Here is a 20672-nt window from a genome sequence, read left to right as displayed (position 1 = left end):
AGCAGAGATATCACTTTGCCAACAAAGGGCCATATAGTCAAAGCTATGGTTTTTCCAGTAGTCATGTATGGATGTGAGAGCTGGACCATAAAGAAAGCTGATCGCCAAAGAATTGATGCTTTTGAACTGCGGTGCTGGAGAAGATTTGAGAGTCCCTTGGACAGCAAGGAGATCAAACCGGTCAATCTTAAAGGAAATCAAACCTGAATATTCATTGGAAGGACTGATGCTGAAGCTCCAATACTTTGGCAATCTGATGTGAAGGGCTGACTCATTGGAAAAGACCTTGATGATGAGAAAGACTGAAGGCAGGAGGAAAAGGGGGTGACAGAGGATGACATGGCTGGATGGCATCACTGACACAATGGATATGAGTTTGAGCAAGCTCCGGGAGATAGTGAAGGACAGGGAAGGCTGGTATGCTGAAGTTCATGGGGTTGCAAAGAGTCGAACACGACTTAGTGACTGGACAAAAAATAAAGTAGAATCAAGAGGACTTGGTCATTGATTGGAAGAAAAAGATAAGGAAGAAGAAAGTCAAAAGGAAGATGTGTTTTCAACTCTGCACAACCGGATGACACCATTAGAGGAAACATAAAGGTCAGGTAGGAATTTCTTGTCCTTATGTTTACAAAGAGACAAAGCTGTCAGCGAGACAAGAGATTCCACCTCTGAAAAGGACACTCCAGAGAACACAGTCTGAAAACTCAGCCCTCTGCCATCCACCCTAGGAGGAAGCTCACTGTGAGAGAGAATACAAGGCTATTTGCTCCATTTGCTCTGGATGCACCAGCACTGACAATGTTCCCGTGAAACCAGAGACCACAGCCTGGCATAGCAAAATACTTCACAGATGTGCTGACCTCTCTGAAAGACATGATTTTTTCCTGCCTCAGCTTTCTATTTTTAGTTAGAGATCTTCTTTGAAAGGCCTAAATCAGAGCTCATGGCGTGGTCCAAATATTTATGGAACCTCAGATCTCTGAAAGCAGGCTTATGTTCATGGCAAGTACAAGAGTAAAATGTTCCAAGGAACGAGTTTTAGCTAAGCTAGCATTAAAGGTTTCATGGACATTTTCTTCTGGTGGATTATTTTTTATCTCCTTGGCTTTCCCGGAACCCCACAATGGTTGAAAGCCACAGTCTCCCTTCATGATACAAACTGCTGAAGTCAGTCTCATAATCAGAGAGTGTGCCATCCATTTTCCAACTGTTCCAAAATCACTTTTCAAAAGAACATTGTTATCAACCATAATAGCTGTCTTCCTGTTCTGTGCTCCTTGCTTTGTATTCATCCTATGCCAATAAAAAGGAGCCTGTTCTGAGGTCCACGCATTCCACAAAAAGTGTTAGTCGCTCAGTCATGTCCAACTCTTTTTGACCCCATGGACTACAGCCTGCCAGGCTCCTCTGTCCATGGAATTCTCCAGGCAAGAATAGTGGAGTGGGTTGCCATTCCCTCCTCCAGGGGAATCTTCCCAACCCAGGGATCAAACCTGGGTCTCCTGCTTGGCAGGCAGATTCTTTACCACCTAAGCCACCAGGGAAGCCCCCATTCCACAAAGCCTAATCACAATAGCAACACTCATCATAAAACCAGGGATCTCTCATTATGGGACTTTTAGAGGAGAGAAAAAAGAAAGCATCTCTATATCAGATCAAATGCTTCAGCTCAGAGGACAAGATAAGATTCTCTACATCATGGCTGCCAGAGTACATTGTTGGTTTCCTTGGCTGCGTCTGGCCCACAGCAGCCTATGGAGAGCAGGGAAGAAGAAGACCTCACCTTTATAAACTGTAACAAGGTTCCCTTACATGAAGCTAGTCCCTGGCCAATTACAATCAGTCCTTGTATCATCTGCTCCTCACTATTACCTTGGGATTTTGCAGGTGAGGAAGCAGGATTAGAAGAGATGGGCATCACACAGCTATTAAGGGTTAGAGCAAAACTCAAGCCAGGGCTCCCTGCTCGGCAGTGTGCTGGTTCACCCACTCGAAGAGGTAAGTAAGGAAAGCAGATGATGAACATTTGCAAGACTGCTATATTCACACCAGCATTTAACAGCATTGTTCACCCCCATTCAGAAAATACTATGTGCCAAAGGTATATTTATACATCCATATATATATTTAATATATACTCATAGTATACCTTATATATAGTTATATATATTTTATACATGAAGCTATATGTAAATTTACCTATAAAGGAATGTATATAACATACATATAGCATGAACCATATTTAGAGAGAGAATTATACACATACTAAATAAAGATTTGGGTCAATTCCTCTATAAGTGAGACAAATCTCTTTAATTTTGACTAAAAATACAAAAAAAAAAGTTTTGATTATATAAAAGTAAAATTTTGGTATAGAAAACCATGCCATATGCAATGTTAAAAAAATATTTGCCACTTATATCACAGACAAGTGGTTAATATACCTAGCATATAAAAGGCTTTAGACAGAGAAAAGAGAAAAACAATATAGAAAAATGGGCCAGATATGAAGACAGTTTACCAAAAAAATGTCAATGGGTCTTAAAACAGGAAAACAATGTTCTACCTTGCTCATAGCAAGATAAATGCACATTAAAATTACGGAGCAGTATCATATCTAACAGGCTTCCCAGGTAGTTCAGTGGTAAAGAATTTACCTGCCAAGCAGGAGACGTGAGTTCAATCCCTGGGTCAGGAAGATCCCCTGAAGAATGCAATGGCAACCCATTCCAGTATTCTTGCCTGGGAAATCCCATGGACAGAGGAGCCTGGAGGGCTTCAGACCATGGGGTCACAAAGAGTCGAACATGACTTAGCGACTAATCAACACCAAATCATATCTAATACCAAAATGGGAAAAAAAATACAAAAATTGAGCTACATACTCTATTACTAAGTATGTGGGGAAGCAGTTACTTTTGCATACTGCAATCCGGAACACAAAATGGAGGGAAACTCTTATGAAGGGGAATTTGGAAATACTGAGCAAAACTGCCCACAAATTAGGAGAAAATGTTTGCAAGTTATTGGGCTTCACCGGGGCTCACTCAGATGGTAAAGAATCTGCCTCCAATGCAGGAGACACGAGTTCAATCCCTGGGTCAGGAAGATCCCCTGGAGAAGGGAATGGCAACCCACTCCAGAATTCTTAGCCTGGAGAATTCCATGGACAGAAGAGCCTGGTGGTCCAAGAGGTCGCAAAGAGTCAGACACAGCTGAGTGACTAACACTTGACTTGACTTGACAGATCTAATAGGAGTCTAGAATCCAGAATAGATTTAAAAAAATAAAAAAACTCTTAAAACAGTAAAAAGACAATGGGCAAAGGGTCTTACAGATATTTCTTCAAAGATATATAAATGGCAAAAAAAATACATGAAAAGATGTTCAACATCATTGTTCACTAGGAAACACAAGTCAGAATCACAGTGAGATACCATTTCACACAACTAGGATGGATATAATCAAAAAGTAATAATAATACAAGTCTTATGTTATAACACAGTAAGTGTTTGTGACGATGCAGAGAAATCAGAATCTTCAAGTATAATGAGTTGTACTGGAAAATGGTGTGACCAATTTGGAAAACAGTGAAGGAATGATAGAATTAAAATCTCACCATTGTGCAACTCAAAATAAAATAACAGATCTGCGTGTGCTCATAAACAGCTGCTAAAACCCAGTTAAAAACCGAATAGGGAACTCCACAATGGTTAGTTCAGAGGAACAATACCTGAACTCACTGCTCAAGCCAGTGTAACAAAAAGAGACAGGACAGAATGTGCCTCCTGATGCAAATGCATACACAATTCTAAACTATCCCAACCAAAAAATAAAATAAGACATAAATTTGATCTAGCTCTAGGTCTAACAGTTAAAATCAAATAGGATATTTCACAGGAACATGTTCAAAGACACTATAGGGATGCAATCAGCAAAAACCAGACTGTGGGAAATTATACAGGACAAATGATGGATCAAATAAATGACACATCAAATAGATTCAGTGTGTGGCTTTGTGTGGATACTGATTCAAGCTAGCCAAATGCTTTCAAAAACATATATATGAAAATCAGGAGTATCTGAACACTAAACTAGACACTTGATAATGTAAAACTATAATTGTTCAATTTTTCAGTGTGTTAATGGTATTGTAATTGTGCTCTAAAAATACCTTTATCTTTTGGAAATATATGCTAAGATTTTATGGATAAATTTTTACTGCACTGAGAATTTACTTCAAAATAATTCATTGGTATGGGGATGGGAGGAGAGGGAGGAGTCACTGATCGTACAGAATGGCTATGAATTAATAATTATGACAATTATTTTAGCTGAGTGACAGGTATAGAGGAATTTAACAAATTAGTCTCTCTTTTTTTGTACATATTAAAATTCTCCATCAAAAAAATGTTTTAAGAAAAATCTACTAAGTACCTTGTGTGGCTATGCACTGTGATACATGTTTTCAGATACATTATTGTGCACCCTTTAATTTCCAGCAACTCACGTAGTACCTCAGTATAAGCAATGAGTAATTATCATTGAATGAATGACTTCATTTACTTCTCCCGCAGTCCTAGCAGTAGATCTTATACCCCATGTCACAAATAGTGAAACCTGAGGCTCAGGATTTAGCCAACATTATACAGAGTTATAGGGCAAACTTTTTCCACTATGCTTCAAACATTTAACTTTTTTAACTGGAAGGAGGAAGGTCTTTAACTGATTGGTCTTCAATTTTATATATTTTATCAGTCAGCCTCAATAAAGAATGCTATATACTCTGGTAAGGGATTTGGTACTGGCATGTCAAGGATACATGCGGTCTCTGATCAGGCACATCTATGTGTACCAAAGGCATCTGGCCACGAGGTAGAAAACTCAAGTGCTATTTTCATTTTCTTCCTCAAGAGCTTCATTTCATTGCATCAATCCTCCTGTCTACTATCAACACAAATTACTCATGGTGATTGTAAGATTGAAAAGAAAGAAAAAAGATGTCGAAAATCCAAGATATTTTCTGGCAGCTTAAACTAAACACCACGTTGATCTACTTCTCTCCAAGTGGCATCTATAAAGCCTTTCCAAAGCCATTAACCTCTTACCACTCTCTCTGCTTCATGCTCTCAAACTCACTTTATAAATGCTCTCAAAACTGTGTCTTTTAAAGGTTGACACATGTCCATGCACAATGTGCATAGATGGCTTTGATAACACACTTGATTTGCTCAAAAAAGTAAGAAAGGCATAATAAATACAAGCCATTTCTACTTGCTTTATTGGGCAGAACCATTCTTTAAAATCAATTCCATAAAAGTAAACAAACAAACAAAAAAAAAAAACCCCTAGATTCTTCTGTCCTTCCCACTTGTCCAAAATCTACATTAGTTCTATCATCGAGGGAGAAGAGGGGGGCATTTTTCTGCATTAATAATGTCATCTTTATGGAATAATCATCTGGAAAAGCTGTATTTCATTCTATTAACTTTCAAAGAAAAATCATATATGTTTTTTAAAAGGATGCTGTGCTGTGCTTAGTCGATCAGTCATGTTCGACTCTGTGTGACCTCATGGACTCTAGCCCACCAGGTTCTTCCGTCCATGGGAATCCTCTAGGCAAGAATACTGGAGTGGGTTGCCATGCCCTCCTCCAGGGGATCTTCCCAACCCAGGGATCAAACCCTGGTCTCCTGCACTGTGGGCGGATTCTTTACCATCATGCTAAATTCTATTTCCAGCCATGCTGTGTGGGAATATTCCAAATAAAATGAAACAAATGTAAACAGAAGTGAAAACCTAAATTCCATCCACACCCAAGTATTGAGCATCCTCTCAGCAGGAGCCTTCCCTGGTGAGGACCTTCTCCCAGAGCAAGCTCCCCATGCACTGGGGTGGGTAGCGTGTAAGGAAAAGAAAATCAGAAGTCAGTGTTGGGTCACAGAGGAGCAGAAAGTATAATGAAATGTCAGAGGCATTGCATGGTCCACCTTGACTGTGGATTTGGAAATGGAGATGCTAGTGGTCCTTGATTCAGATCTTTGTGGATCAGAGTGTCTTTTAACAGCACAATCCTGAGAAAGAAATAACTCTTTAAGAGACACCTAGAAGGACATGCCCAGAGCCAACGTGCAGGCCATATAAAGCCTCAAAGAGCCTTCTAGATTTAAGTCTTTGTTTGCAGGGATCAGCATTTCCTGGGTTTCCTGAGGTTTCTAAGTGGAGCCAATCCCCCCAGTAGTCTTCCAAATGGTTCTTCCCAGCCCATGAGGAAGCCTGGATGTAAAGTCAGTCCCACTGGCCAAGCAGAGCAAGGAAACTCCCTCCTGGTCTCTTCCACATCCGTGTTCCAACAGCATTATGTGCAGCTGACAACACACCAGTGGCATAGGTCCCCGGTCACCCTAATTCAGAAGATTCATAACCCAAACCCAACTTTTAATTGTTGCACTGAAAGAAATCAACCCACCAGTTCCCCTTATCCAGGTCCCCTTATCCAGGCTGAACTATCAGAAGCATCTAAAGAAAAGAAGACAAGGTTAGGACTCTGAAAACTTGTACCTGAAGTGCCACTTCCCAGGTCTGTGACCTTGGATGGGAGGTTCTTGATCAATAAAAGATGATGTACACACTTTGATGATATGATAACAAACACAAAAGTCTTCTGAAAACACAAAGCATAAGATACATGTAAAACCTTATTTCAAAAATAAGAGAGTAAGATAAGAGTCCCCTGGAGATAGTAAAGTAATGCTCAAAATTCTCCAAGCCGTGCTTCAGCAATACATGAACCGAGAACTTCCAGATGTTCAAGCTGGTTTTAGAAAAGGCAGAGGAACCAGAGATCAAATTGCCAATATCCGCTGGATCATTCAAAAAGCAAGAGAGTTCCAGAAAAACATCTATTTCCGCTTTATTGACTACACCAGAGTCTTCGACTGTGTGGATCACAATAAACTGTGGAAAATTCTGAGAGAGATGGGAATACCAGACTACCTGACTTGCCTCTTGAGAAACCTGTATGCAGGTCGGGAAGCAACAGTTAGAACTGGACATGGAACAACAGACTGGTTCCAAATAGGAAAAGGAGTACGTCAAGGCTGTATATTGTCACCCTGCTTATTTAACTTATATGCAGAGTACATCATGAGAAACGCTGGGCTGGAAGAAGCACAAGCTGGAATCAAGATTGCCAGGAGAAATATCAATAACCTCAGATATGCAGATGACACCACCCTTATGGCAGAGAGTGAAGAGAAACTAAAAAGCCTCTTGAGCAAAGTGAAAGAGGAAAGTGAAAAAGTTGGCTTAAAGCTTAACATTCAGAAAACTAAGATCATGGCATCTGGTCCCATCACCTCATGGGAAATAGATGGGGAGACAGTAGAAACAGTGTCAGACTTTATTTTTTTGAGCTCCAAAATCACTGTGGATGGTGACTGCAGCCAGGAAATTAAAAGATGCTTACTCCTTGGAAGGAAAGTGATGACCAACCTAGATAGCATATTAAAAAGCAGAGACATTACTTTGCCAACAAAGGTCCATCTGGTCAAGGCTATGGTTTTTCCAGTGGTCATGTATGGATGTGAGAGTTGGACTGTGAAGAAAGCTGAGCACTGAAAAATTGATGCTTTTGAACTATGGTGTTGGAGAAGACTCTTGAGAGTCTCTTGGACTGCAAGGAGATCCACCCAGTCCATCCTAAAGGAGATCAGTCCTGGATGTTCATTGGAAGGACTGATGCTGAAGCTGAAACTCCAATACTTTGGCCACCTCATTCGAAGAGTTGACTCACTGGAAAAGACCCTGATGCTGGGAGGGATTGGGGGCAGGAGGAGAAGGGGATGACAGAGGATGAGATGTCTGGATGGAATCACCGACTCGATGGGCATGAGTTTGAGTAAACTGTAGGAGTTGGTGATAGACAGGGAGGCCTGGCGTGCTGCGATTCATGGGATCGCAAAGAGTCGGACACGACTGAGTGACTGAACTGAACTGAACTGAACTGAACTAGAGAAGGAAACGGCAACCCAATCCAGTATCCTTGCCTGGAAAATTCCATGGACAGAAGAGCCTGGTAGGACTGTAGTCCATGCAGTCACAAGACTGAGCACACACGCATTTTGAGGGGGATGGTGGGAGATGGGTTGGTAGCAATAAATAGGTAGAACTAAAAAAAAAAAAAGGTGAGTCCCCCTACCTCCTTGCTCCTGCCCCTACTTACTCCTTTCTCTCTCTTGCCACCTTCATCTGGACAGTCATACTAGAGAGGTGCTCATTTCCTCCGGATTCCTTTTAGAATGGCTGACTCCCTCTGCAAATTCCAGGGATCCCTGTAACTCACCCAGCTCATCTCCAAGCAGGAGAGCTGCTTTAGAAGCCTAATTCAGTGAACCCAAAAGCCAGAAATCTGTCCTATTTGTAAAAAGGAAAGAACCAGAGGTGAAAGATATTCAACCAGAAAGTGGAAAAATGTGGACTTTGCCACAAGACGGGAGACTTAACTCTCCAGTAGCTACCTCATCACATCTCCAACTGAGTGACATTACTTAGAGGAACCCTCATGAAGACAGTTGGCCACCTGATGTGAAGAGCCAACTGACTGGAGAAGACCCTAAAGACAGCTGTCAGGGTGACGTGATGAGGTCCAGAGGTGGAGTGCTGGAGCACTGAACGCATCTGCACCACAGGAATCATTCCCCCTGCCCTTAATTCCCAGCTCTGTTCCCCTTCTCCCAGAGCCTTTCAGGTGCATTTTTATCTGCACTGCCCCACCCCCAAGGGATTACAGTGCCTTTATAGATCTCTTTATCCTTAGTTATCTTTACATCCTTATAGTTATCTTTACCCTCTTTATCCTTCTCTTTATTGCCTTTATAGTTCTCTTTATCCTCCACAACTCTGACCATTACTGTCACCAGACTCCAAGCTTTTCCATGCAGGGGACCATGTCTTGTCATCGCCACAGCCCTAGCCCCTTATGCTAAGTACTGCCCATGGTCTAGTGAAAGATATTCATTTTGATCTGGAAGAATCAATAAAAACTATCACTTAACCACAAAAGAGGGTGCGCCACGTGGACAACAGGATCTTCCAAAGTTGACATGCTGTGTCTCCCAGCAACCCACTCCTTCCAGGCCTGCCCTCTCCCCTCCTTCCTCAGTCATCTACCCCAACTGCCCCATGGATTTTTACAAAACAGAAGAGTCTCCTGGATGTTTAACCCTCATTTCTGTCACTAGGTTTTTCTCCTCTTCCTTTGGTAAATGCTGGCATCAGAGAAAACACCAGACAGGCAGCTCTTACCCTTGTGGTGTTGATGTCACACACTCTGCCCTCATCCTGCCCAGCGGAATGTCCATCATCATCCAAGAAGCTCCGGCCTTCTCCCCTCACTGGCAAGTGTGGGGTACAGAGGCATTTAGCAGCCAAAAAGAATCCTGTTCTCTGGTTGCAACGGCCGAAGCAATCGCTGGGAAATCACTCTCACCTGCAGAAGAAAGTATCAGTCATGTTGTAACTCCAAGGAGAAAACACATCCAAGAAGTTTTATCTCAGACTCAATCCTCTGGGCATTTTACTAATTAGACTCCTATCGTAGAGCCCAGTCAAATTCCCAGGGACCCATCACTCCCCTTGGTCATATAGCTACAGAGACATCACAAAGTGATTCGCAAGAGCACTTTCAGGCTCCAGGACTCAGATCTTGACTGGAGTAGACACCTGGGGCATCTCCACTGACCCCAAGGCCAATAAAACATCGATAACATGAGGTCCTAAAATTAGGACAATTAGTCACTCACCTCCCACACTGTTTCTTCCAGGAGCATCATTTTCCTAGCTAATTCATCAAGGATATACTTATAAAAAGACCCTGATGTTGGGAAAGATTGAGGGCAGGAGAAGGGGGCGACAGGGGATGAGATGGTGGGAAGGTATCACCAACTCAGTGGACATGAGTTTGAGCAAACTCCAGGAGATAGTGAAGGACAAGGAAGCCTGGCTTGTTGCAGTTCATGGTGTCACAAAGAGTCAGACATGACTTGGCAACTGAACAACAACATATTTATAAACTTCTAATTGAATACCTTTAATCCATATTAGAGACCAAGTTTTGAGTGTGACTGCAGTAACAGAATGACTGCTTCTCTAATTTGAAATCAATAGGTTTCAAAGACTGGCCAAATTCAATGTTGCTTCATTGGTCACTGTCATCTTTTGCAGATCAGAAATGACTACACATGCTAGATCAAAGTTCTCTAGTTAATGCGTGTGTGTGTGTGTGTGTTATGTATGAGGAAGAGTTAATATGAAAATAAGAGGATAAATTTCATTTTTTCTCTCTGAATAAATTAAAGAAAGCCAAAAAAAACAACAAACTTTACTTACCAACAAGGTAAGCCTTGCCTCATGGTGGTGCTTTCCCATGGTAGTATCTAAGCATCTACCTATCGATTTTCATGTTTTCCAATCAATGCTAAGTTCAAAGGGGAAGTGGGGAAGATAAAGAAGAAAGGATTGATCCTGAGCTTCAGAAAGAAGTAAAAGACACGCTTCCAGCTGTGTCAGTCACTGCAAACTTTCATTATAGCCGAAGCGCTGCCTGATGTTATCCAGGCATTGGGATTACAGACAAGATGCAGCGCCTGCCCTCTCCCCCATCTCGGAGCCCACAGGACCCAAACCAAAGAACAAACACGTGGAGGTGTCCTACCAACATCCAGGGGGCAATGGGGTAGGAAGCAAAGCGGGAACCACAAGCCGGTCCCAACAAGGGCCAGAGCAACCCTGCAGCAAATTTCCACCTCTAATAGAGATGACAACGAGGAAGGATACAGAAAAAGTGCAGCTCTACCCACACTGAACTTCTGTGATTTGGACCCTTGGCAAAGAGGTAGAGAAATTTCAACACGGATAAATAAAATTCAGGAGCTAGCCTCCTCCTCCTTTCCTTCCGCCCTTCGCCTCCTCCCCCCCTCATCTCCCCCTCCACCTCCTCCTAATTCTCCCCCTCCTCCCCCTCACAGTCCTCCCCCTCCCCCTTCTCCTCCTTTCCCCCCTCCCCCCCTCCACCTTCTCCTCTTCCTTATTCTCCCCCTCCTCCCCCTTACCATCCTCCCCTTCCTCCTTCTCATCTTTCTCTTCCTCCTCCTCCTTCCGCTCCCTTCTCCTCTCCCCCTCTCCATCTCCCCCTGTACCTCCTCCTTATTCACCCCCTCCTCCTCCTACAGTCCTCTCCCTCCTCCTTATAGTCCTCCCCTTCCTCCTCATCTTCCTCTTCTTCCTCCTCCTTCCCCTCCCCCTTCCCCTCCCCCTCTCCATCTCTACCTCCTCCTCTTCCTTATTCTCTCCCTCTTCCCCCTTACCGTCCTCCCCCTCCTTCTCCTCTTCATCTTCCTCTTCCTCCTCCTCCTCCTCTTCCACGGCCTCCCAGCAGCACCTCAAAGGGTTAGCCTCAGATATTTGTGTTCCACATGAAATGTAGAAATGTCGTGCCTTTTTTAAAAGGTACAGCACACAAATATAGGCTTCCTTTCCCTACCAGACACCTTTCCAAAAGTAGCACATTTTAAAGGAAGGTAAGATTAATCTGGCTAGGAGATAATTAACTAACTACAAGCAGCTTTGATATGACTACATTAATTACTGAAAAAAAAAAAATCAACAAAGTCCTTAGGCTATTCAGCACTTCTGAGAAACCTCAGCACTGCTGGGCACTGGCTCATCACCTTCTCAGGATGGAGCTGGTCCAGAGACAGACTGTGACCTTACCCAAATGTATCATTTTTACAGAAACTGGTGCCCAGTGGGCATCAATGTCTGATGCATGAACAACATTCTAGGCTGTCTTTTTCTCTCTTCTTCCCCTGAAAATCAGAATTCTTGTACCTTGCCTCATTTCCCCTCACCATGATTTCTGTCCAAAAGACTAGGTTTTTGGAAAACACGTAAAATCAATCAATTCTTCTCTATATGAATTTATGTAAGTTCTGGCAGCTCTATGCTGGGGTTAATGGTGACCTCATCCAAGAGGACTTATTAGGACTTTCTGACCCACACCCAGAGCCCCTGTCCCTGCGGCAGACCACTGCCGACCCGTACCTTCACAGGAGATGCTCAAATATAGTTCTGTCTCAGTCTTATTTGAATGCAGAGTTCCAAAGAATAGCAAGGAGGGATAAGAAAGCCTTCCTCAGTGATCAGTGCAAAGAAATAGAAGAAAACAATAGAATGGGAAAGACTAGAAACCTCTTCAAGAAAATTAGAGATACCAAAGGAACATTTCATCCAGAGATGGGCTCAATAAAGAATAGAAATGGTATGGACCTAACAGAAGCAGAAGATATTAAGAAGAGGTGGCAAGAATACACAAAAGAACTATACAAAAAAGATCTTCACGATGATCTTCCCAGATAATCACGGTGGTGTGATCACTCACCTAGAGCCAGACATCCTGGAATGTGAAGTCAGGTGGGCCTTAGGAAGCATCACTATGAACAAAGCTAGAGGAGGTGACGGAATTCCAGTTGAGCTATTTCAAAGCCTAAAAGATGATGCTGTGAAAGTGCTGCACTCAACATGCCAGCAAATTTGGAAAACTCAGCAGTGGCCACAGGACCGGAAAAGGTCAGTTTTCATTCCAATCCCAAAGAAGGGCAATGCCAAAGAATGCTCAACTACTGCACAATTGCATTCATCTAGCAAAGTAATGCTCAAAATTCTCTAATCCAGGCTTCAGCAATACATGAACCGTGAACTTCCAGATGTTCAAGCTGGTTTTATAAAAGGCAGAGGAATTGCCAACATCTGGTGGATCATCAAAAAAGCAAAAGAGTTCCAGAAAAACATCTATTTCTGCTTTATTGACTATGCCAAAGCCTTTGACTGTATGGATCACAACAAGCTGTGGAAAACTCTGAAAGAGATAGGAATACCAGACCACCTGACCTGCCTCTTGAGAAATCTGTATGCAGTTCAGGAAGCAACAGTTAGAACTGGACATGGAACAACAGACTGGTTCCAAATAGGCAAAGGAGTACATCAAGGCTGTATATTGTCACCATGCTTATTTAACTTATAGGCAGAGGACATCATGAGAAACACTGAGCTGGATGAAGCACAAGTTGGAATCAAGATTGCTGGGAGAAATATCAATAACCTCAGATATGCAGATGACACCACCCTGATGGCAGAAAGTGAAGAAGAACTAAAGAGCCTCTTGAGCAAAGTGAAAGAGGAGAGTGAAAAAGTTGGCTTAAAGCTCAACATTCAGAAAACTAAGATCATGGCATCCAGTCCCATCACTTCATGGCAAATAGATGGGGAAACAGTGGAAACAGTGACAGATTTTATTTTCTTGGGCTCCAAAATCACTGCAGATGGTGACTGCAGCCATGAAATTAAAAAACACTTGCTCCTTGGAAGAAGAGTTATGACCAACCTAGAGGGCATGTTAAAAAGCAGAGACATTACTTTGCCAACAAAGGTTCATCTAGTCAAGGCTATGTTTTTTCCAATGGTCATATATGGATGTGAGAACTGGACACTGAAAGAAAGCTGAGTGCCAAAGAATTGATGCTTTTGAACTGTGGTGTTGGAGAAGACTTGAGAGTCCCTTGGACTGCAAGGAGATCCAACTAGTCAATCCTCAAGGAAATCAGTCCTGAATGTTCATTGGGAGGACTGATGTTGAAGCTGAAACTCCAATACATTGGCCACCTGATGCAAAGAACTGACTCACTGGAAAAGACCCTGATGCTGGGAAAGATTGAGGGCAGGAGGAGAAGGGGACGACAGGGGATGAGATGGTTGGATGGCATCACCGACTCAATGGACATGAGTTTGAGTAAACTCCGGGAGTTGGTGATGGACAGGGAGTCCTGGCGTGCTGCAGTCCATAGAGTCGCAAAGAGTCAGACACGACTGAGTGACTGACCTGAACTGAACTGATGTGAATTTATGTCAGTTCACCCCCTGCTTATGGCATTCATACACTAGGTGTGACCTCTCCATGTAAAATGATAACTAGCATTTTCCAAGTCCCTACAACACACCAGGAACCTTCCCATTTTACCGGTAGAACACTGAGGCTCAAAGACACTGTGTGCCCAAAGCTCCACACCTGTGAGTACCAGAGATGGGATTCAAGCTCAGGTAGGTCTGCCTGATTTCAATGAGTATAGAAAATCAAGATCCTCTTCTAGCCTTTAGAGAAAATTAAGGAAGGATTGGGAGAGAGGGCAGACATGGCCCAAACCAGCAGGTTTGAGGGGAAGAAAAATGTGTGCATCTGACACATTCCCCTCTTCCTGCTGAACAATCCCACCAAAGGTTCTGTTTCTATGTTCCCATCATCCCTATCTGTGTGCAGCTGTCCAAAAAAAAAGAAGACTGGAGCATTCGTGATTTTGCACTTATGCTGGTTTCTGACTTTGTTGAGTGATTCAGTAGGATCCTGGCAAAACACATCAAGCTCATTCAAGTATCTCCAGCCTCCGCAGAATTCCTCTCTTCACAGGATGAAGGGAGACCCTTAGTGGCATCCTTGGGCTCCCGTCCAGCCTGGCTGTATTTCCTGCTGGGTTGACTACAGCTTTCAAAAATGAACATGATGACCGCCTCCAATACTGAGAGGGGAAAGGTGAAGATTAAGTGGCAGATCTCACTCTTTCATCACCCGGAGGCCTGACATCCAATCTTGGAACAGAACGAGGAGCATCAAACGGATGAGCAGACGGTACACAAGACTGATAACAATGCCCTGCGTCATTCTCCCAGAGAATCACAGGAATAATGTTGCTCTCCCAAAATTAAACTTTAAAACCAGTGCCTGAGAACTTAAAGCAGGCACTCCAAGTGATATTGCAGCCTAGGTCTGTGTCCTCTGCGTTTGTAGAGAATGCTGAGAGCACCTGTCACTGCCCTGCTCACATTCTTCTGAAATGTTGTCACTTCAGCACCACCCACAAGATTGAGAAGCCTGCAGTTAGGGACAGTATCCTAATATCAATCTTCAAATTAATTGTCTCTGTTATACAATGACACCTGACAGGTTTTTGTTTTTGTTTTTAGCCAATTCCTCTCCCCCAAACCAACAAGACTAAAGAGTAAATTAATTAAAAGAATCAATATGGATAATGAAAGGCAGAGGATCAGCAATGGAAGCAGAGAAAGAAATTTTCAAAAATCAAAATTGGTTGCCAAGACCCATTCCAGGACTTTCTACAGGAGAAGAGTTTTATCCTGAAGACACAGCATCTCCAACACTGATATGCTATATCTTGAGTGGGGTTTTAAGTCTCCAGAGCTCAGAGTCTCAGATATCATTGAAAGTGAAAAAGTGAAAGTGAAATCGCTCAGACGTGTCCGATTCTTTGCGACCCCAGGGACTGTAGCCTACCAGGCTCCTCTGTCCATGGGATTCTCCAAACAATGATACTGGAGTGGGTTGCCATTTTACATACCCCCAAATCTCCCCTTGTTCTGACTCTCAGCTCCCTGAGGCACCTGCTGGTGATTTCAGTTCCCAGGTTACTTGTCAACACAGAGCAAATAAGCTATGCAGCTGACACAAGTGTCCACTCTGTCCACCACTTCTATTTAAAGAGTGGAACTTAGTAAAGCAAACAGAAGTTTGTTTACTCAGCTCTGGGACACCTGAGTTTCTGAAGTCGCAAGTCTGAGACAGCTGACTCCAATCCGTGATAAGGTTACCAGGTAAATGATACCCTGGAGCACCCTCCTAGCAACCCGCCAACTTCCCTGGACACATGCTGACCTTGCAAACTTCTATAGCAGGGACTCTTAGCCTCAGCACCACTGACATTTTTAGGCCAGATAATTCTTTTTTCCTGGGGGATGTCCTATGCACTACAGGACGTTTGGCAGCATCTCTGATCTCTACCCGAAGGCTTCCCAGGTGGCTCGGTCATAAAGAATGCACCTGCCAATGCAGGTAACACAGGTGTGATCCCTGGGTAGGGAAGATGCCCTGGAGGAGCAAGATCCTTCCTGGAGAAGGGAATGGAAACCCACTCCAGTATTCTTGCCTGGGAAATTCCATGGACAGAGGAGCCTGGTGGGCTACAGACCATGGGGTCACAGGAGTCAGGTATGACTGAGCGACTGAGTATGCACACAGGCACTGGACTCTACCTGCTAGATGCCAGCTGTATACCTCCTTCCTGCCCCCCAGGGTGTGACAATCACAATGTCTCCAGATGCTGCCAAATGTCCCCTTGAGAGCAAAATCAACAAGCAGAGTGAAAAATACCTCAGACTCCTACCTATATGGGAGCTGGAAGTTCAGAAAGGTCAGAACCACAGATTGTACTAATACTTCATCTGCTGACAGGGGCTGGGGAAATTTCTCCCAAACACTTATTCCTTTAGAATTCAGTCCTGGCATTTCTGGTGTCAGACAAGCAAAATTTTGCAAATGAGGAAAGATAAAAGCAAGGTTAACCTTTTGTTGAAAGTCAAAGCATGCGTCACACAACTTGAATCTTGAGTCTAGTGTAAAGATTAGTGATTTTCTCTGTGAGTCGGTCTTCTGTTTGCTAACATTTTCAGTGCTAGGATAACACCCAGGGCCGCACATTCATACAGTTTCAAAGATGTGGCCTACTTCCTGTGGGGGGGGGGGGGCGTGGAGGGCTGCTCCTGCTGGCCACACCCACTCCTAATCAGATCTGCCAAAATTGTGGAAACTCTGATCTTCCACAAAATCAGTTTGGTAGTCTTGCCCCTATTCATCATCTACAGACCAATTCCCAATAAAATATAAGAGTAATGATGCAACACGAGTACAAAGAAAAGGTAAAAGTTGACCCTACCTCTAACTTGCTTCATTAGTAAGAACTGTGGTCAAGGGTTTTGCTTAAATAAAGCTAAAATAAGGCAATCAGGCCACCATAGTAGAATTTAATGTGCCAGCAAAGTCATATTTAAATCCTATAATCCAAAGCAATCAGAATAATACAACCCTGTCTAGTTAATTCAGAAAGTAGTTTACTAAGAATATCTCCAAATGACTTATTTTTTCCAAATTATCAAATTTCAGTGGAGAATGAACATGTGGAAGGGAAGGGTGGGACAAACTGGGAGATTAGAACTGACATATATACACTATGATGTGTAAACCAGCTAGTGGGAAGCTGCTGAATAGCACAGGAAGCTCAGTTGGTGCTCTGTAATGAGCTGGAGGGGTGGGATAGGGGAAGCAAGAAGGAGGCTCAAGAGGGAAGGGATATATGTATCCACATAGATGACTCACTTTGTCATAAAACAGAAACTAATACAACATTATAAAGCAATTATACTTCAGTAATAAAATAATAAATAAATAAAATATGAAAGTGATAGTGAAAGTCGCTCAGTCGTGTCTGACTCTTTGTGACCCCACAGACTATACAGGCCATGGAATTCTCCAGGCCAGAATACTGGAGTGGGTAGCCTTTCCCTTCGCCAGGGGATCTTTCCAACCCAGAGATCAAAGCCAGGTCTCCCACATTGCAGGTGGCTACTTCACCACCTGAGCCACAAGGGAAGCCCAAAATATAAAATATAGAAGCCACTAAAAAAGAAATACCTTAAGTCAATAGGAAAAATCCTTAAATTAACAAAGTTTTGTTTTTTTTTTTTTCCTTCCTTTTGCTCTGTCTCAAGAAGAAAATGAAAGCTTCCCAGGGTCTAAAATATTCAGGAATTAAAAATAAATTGATAGGGATTCTGGTGTTCAGAGAGAAAACCAGTAAGTGCTTGCTAAAGTAAGGCCTCTAAATGATATTTGAAAGGTTAATACAAATTATACTTCTCTTGGCCATCCAGAATGAGTGAATGCAATTCCATCCCCAGAAACCCCAAGGGCTACAAGCGTGGTAACTGAACACCACTGTCCTCCCCCGGGGTTCTGTTCCTAGACGACCTCCCCTGGGGAGCAGTAAAAGGCAGCAGGCCGCTGCTGAGTCATCTTCAAACACAACCCACAGACAGGAAGGTAAGGAGGGTCCGTGGAAGGCTGTGCACCTCATAAGGAAAAGCAAAACCACACGGCCACTGACCCCAGTGCGGTCCTCCTCCACGACTGCCACCATTCCACTGGCCCCAGGGAGGAATGCCCTGGCTCCCTCCACTTTGCAGGAGTCCCCCAGCTTCATAGCTGACAAGCAGGGGTTCAGCCTGCAGCCAGGAAACAGGAAAATCATCCCACCTGGGGACTTTAGACTTGGTGTCAATTGATTAAAGGAAATCTTCTGGAGGACACTAGTAATGTATATCACAAAATCCCACAGTTTCACCTTTTGGAATGTATCCTGAGGAAATAAATCAGACACATTGTCCAAGGATGTAGATACAAGGATGTCACTGCATCACTAATTATTCATAAGAGTAAAAAGGCAACCTAAAAGTCCATCGATAGGGGAATGATGAAATAAGACTAGGAGCGGGCCATGGCAAAGAATACTCTGCGGCCATTAAAAATGCTGACATGATCGTAACAGCTCTGCATACCAGGTCAGGTTCCTCTCTAAGTGTTCTCACCTGAACCCATTTAATCCTCACAACACTTGGACTAGTGGTATTTCCATTGGGTTCATTTTACAGAGGGAGCAACTGGCAAACAGAAAAGTTAAACTAACTCTCCAGAGTCAGTAGCTCCTAAGTGATGGTTTGACGGTTTAAATTCAAACAGTAATACTCTAAAGCCCTATTCATCCACTGAACTCCACTGCCCAGAGATTCATGGAAAGTAAGTCACAAAATGGTAAGTAGGAGAAGAAAATAATTATAATACAACAGCGTCATGATCTGATCTTTATAAACTATGTCTGCCTTTATGAAATGGAAAAAAGAAAAAAAAACTATACAAATATGCCCCAATATGTTAAACACATTCTCTCTGAATGATGGAATTTGGGGTGATTTTTGCCTTCTATTCTGTACCTCTCAGTATTCTGTGAATTTCTTTAAAGTACTACAAAAACACTGAAGAAAACAATTATTTCTAGTTGGGAAAATAAAAGGTCATAAGCAGCCTTGGTCAGTATTTGGGAAGGAAGGAGAGACAGAAGGGCAGACATTAAGTTAACTCACAGGTCCGGGTGAGACAGAGCCCTCCGCCGACGTGCTCCGGCGTCATGTGTAGGATTAAAAGCTTCTGCTGTTCATGCTGTCTGCTTTAAGGAAGGCCTGTCCTGGAAATAATGGAAGACAAAACACAACATGATTCTTGCCCTCCGCGCTTAAGGAGCTTAGAAAATGTTGGAGGAGAGTAAATAGGTAAATAAACAACTGCAACTCAAGGCAGAATATCAACACAAGAGGAGATGCTGACAAGGTGCTGCAGTTGAGAGGAGGTTAAGGGTCCCCTGGGATGGGGAAGCAGGGACACTACCTGATCAGGTGTACCAGAGCTGAGCCCGAAGAGTTGGGTCAAATACGAACAAGTAAAGAACAGGGGATAGTAAGGCTGCTCTCCAAGTAGAGGAAAGAACTCGTGTAATATGCGGGGACTAAAACGCCTATAGTAGGTAGAGAGCAGAAAATGGCTGGACTCACCCAAGATGTAGCCATATGACCTAGACTTATTGATTTTACATTTTTTTTTTTTTTTTTTTGGCTGTGCCTTGCGACTTTTGGGATCTTAGTTCCCCAACCAGGGATTCCCCAGTAGTGGAAACTCAGAGTTCTAACCATTGGACTGCCAGGGAAGTTCCTAGACATATTTAAATAGATTCTTTCTTCTCAGAATATGAAGAAATTGTACTGTCCACATCTTGGTGAGCTGGGAGTTACCCAGGTGAGAGAAGTCTCTATGGAAGCAAAATGGATTGCATGTGGCCATACGGAGAATCTGCTGAAACATGAGACCACAACCCAGGTCTCCTGAAGTATTCAGCCACAAGGAATAGTCAGAGAAATTTAGTTTTCAGTTCAGTCACTTAGTCATGTCCGACTCTTTGTGACTGCAGAACGCCAGGCTTCCCTGTCCATCACCAACGCCTGGAGTTTGCTCAAACTCGTGTCCATTGAGTTGGTGATGCCATCCAACCATCCCATCCTCTGTCGTACCCTTCTGCTCCCGCCTTCAATCTTTCCCAGCATCAGGTCTTTGCAAATGAGTCAATTCTTTGAATCAGGTGGCCAAGGTTTGGAGTTTCAGCTTTAGCATCAGTCCTTCCAATGAATATTAAGGACTGATGTCCTTTAGGATGGACTGGTAGGATCTCAAGGGACTCTCAAGAGTCTTCTCCAACACCACAGTTCAAAAGCATCAATTTTTCAGCGCTCAGCTTTCTTTATAGTCCAACTCTCACATCCATAAGTGACTACTGGAAAAACCATAGCTTTGACTATGCCAAAGCCTTTGACTGTGTGGATCACAACAAGCTGTGGAAAATTGTTAAAGAGATAGGAATACCAGACCACCTTACCTGCCTCCTAAGAAATCTGTGTGCAGGTCAAGAAGCAACAGTTAGAACCAGACATGGAACAACAGACTGGATCCAAATAGGAAAAGGAGTACATCAAGGCTGTATATTGTCACCCTGTTTATTTAACTTATAGGCAGAGGACATCATGAGGATGGACGAAGCACAAGCTGGAATCAAGATTGCTGGGAGAAATATCAATAACCTCAGATATGCAGATGACACCACCCTTATGGT

The 20672-nt window shown here is 43.1% G+C and overlaps 1 protein-coding gene across 4 annotated transcripts in view; it reads right to left on the bottom strand.

Moving 5' to 3' along the window:
* Positions 1 to 20672, bottom strand: part of KCNS3 (potassium voltage-gated channel modifier subfamily S member 3) — a 46053-nt gene that overhangs the window by 5030 nt on the left and 20351 nt on the right. For 3 of the 4 annotated variants that reach the window (XM_061154849.1, XM_061154848.1, XM_061154850.1), the window contains exons 2-3: positions 19099 to 19199; positions 9310 to 9493 (exon numbers count right to left, since the gene is read on the bottom strand). The gene's annotated coding sequence lies outside the window, so the exon portion shown is untranslated. The remainder of the gene's footprint in view (positions 1 to 9309; positions 9494 to 19098; positions 19200 to 20672) is intronic. The other variant, XM_061154851.1, reaches the window with a different exon arrangement.

Source organism: Dama dama, chromosome 11, assembly GCF_033118175.1.
Source record: "Dama dama isolate Ldn47 chromosome 11, ASM3311817v1, whole genome shotgun sequence".
Classification (NCBI taxonomy): domain Eukaryota; kingdom Metazoa; phylum Chordata; class Mammalia; order Artiodactyla; family Cervidae; genus Dama; species Dama dama.
This window is presented reverse-complemented; position numbering and strand designations above follow the sequence as displayed.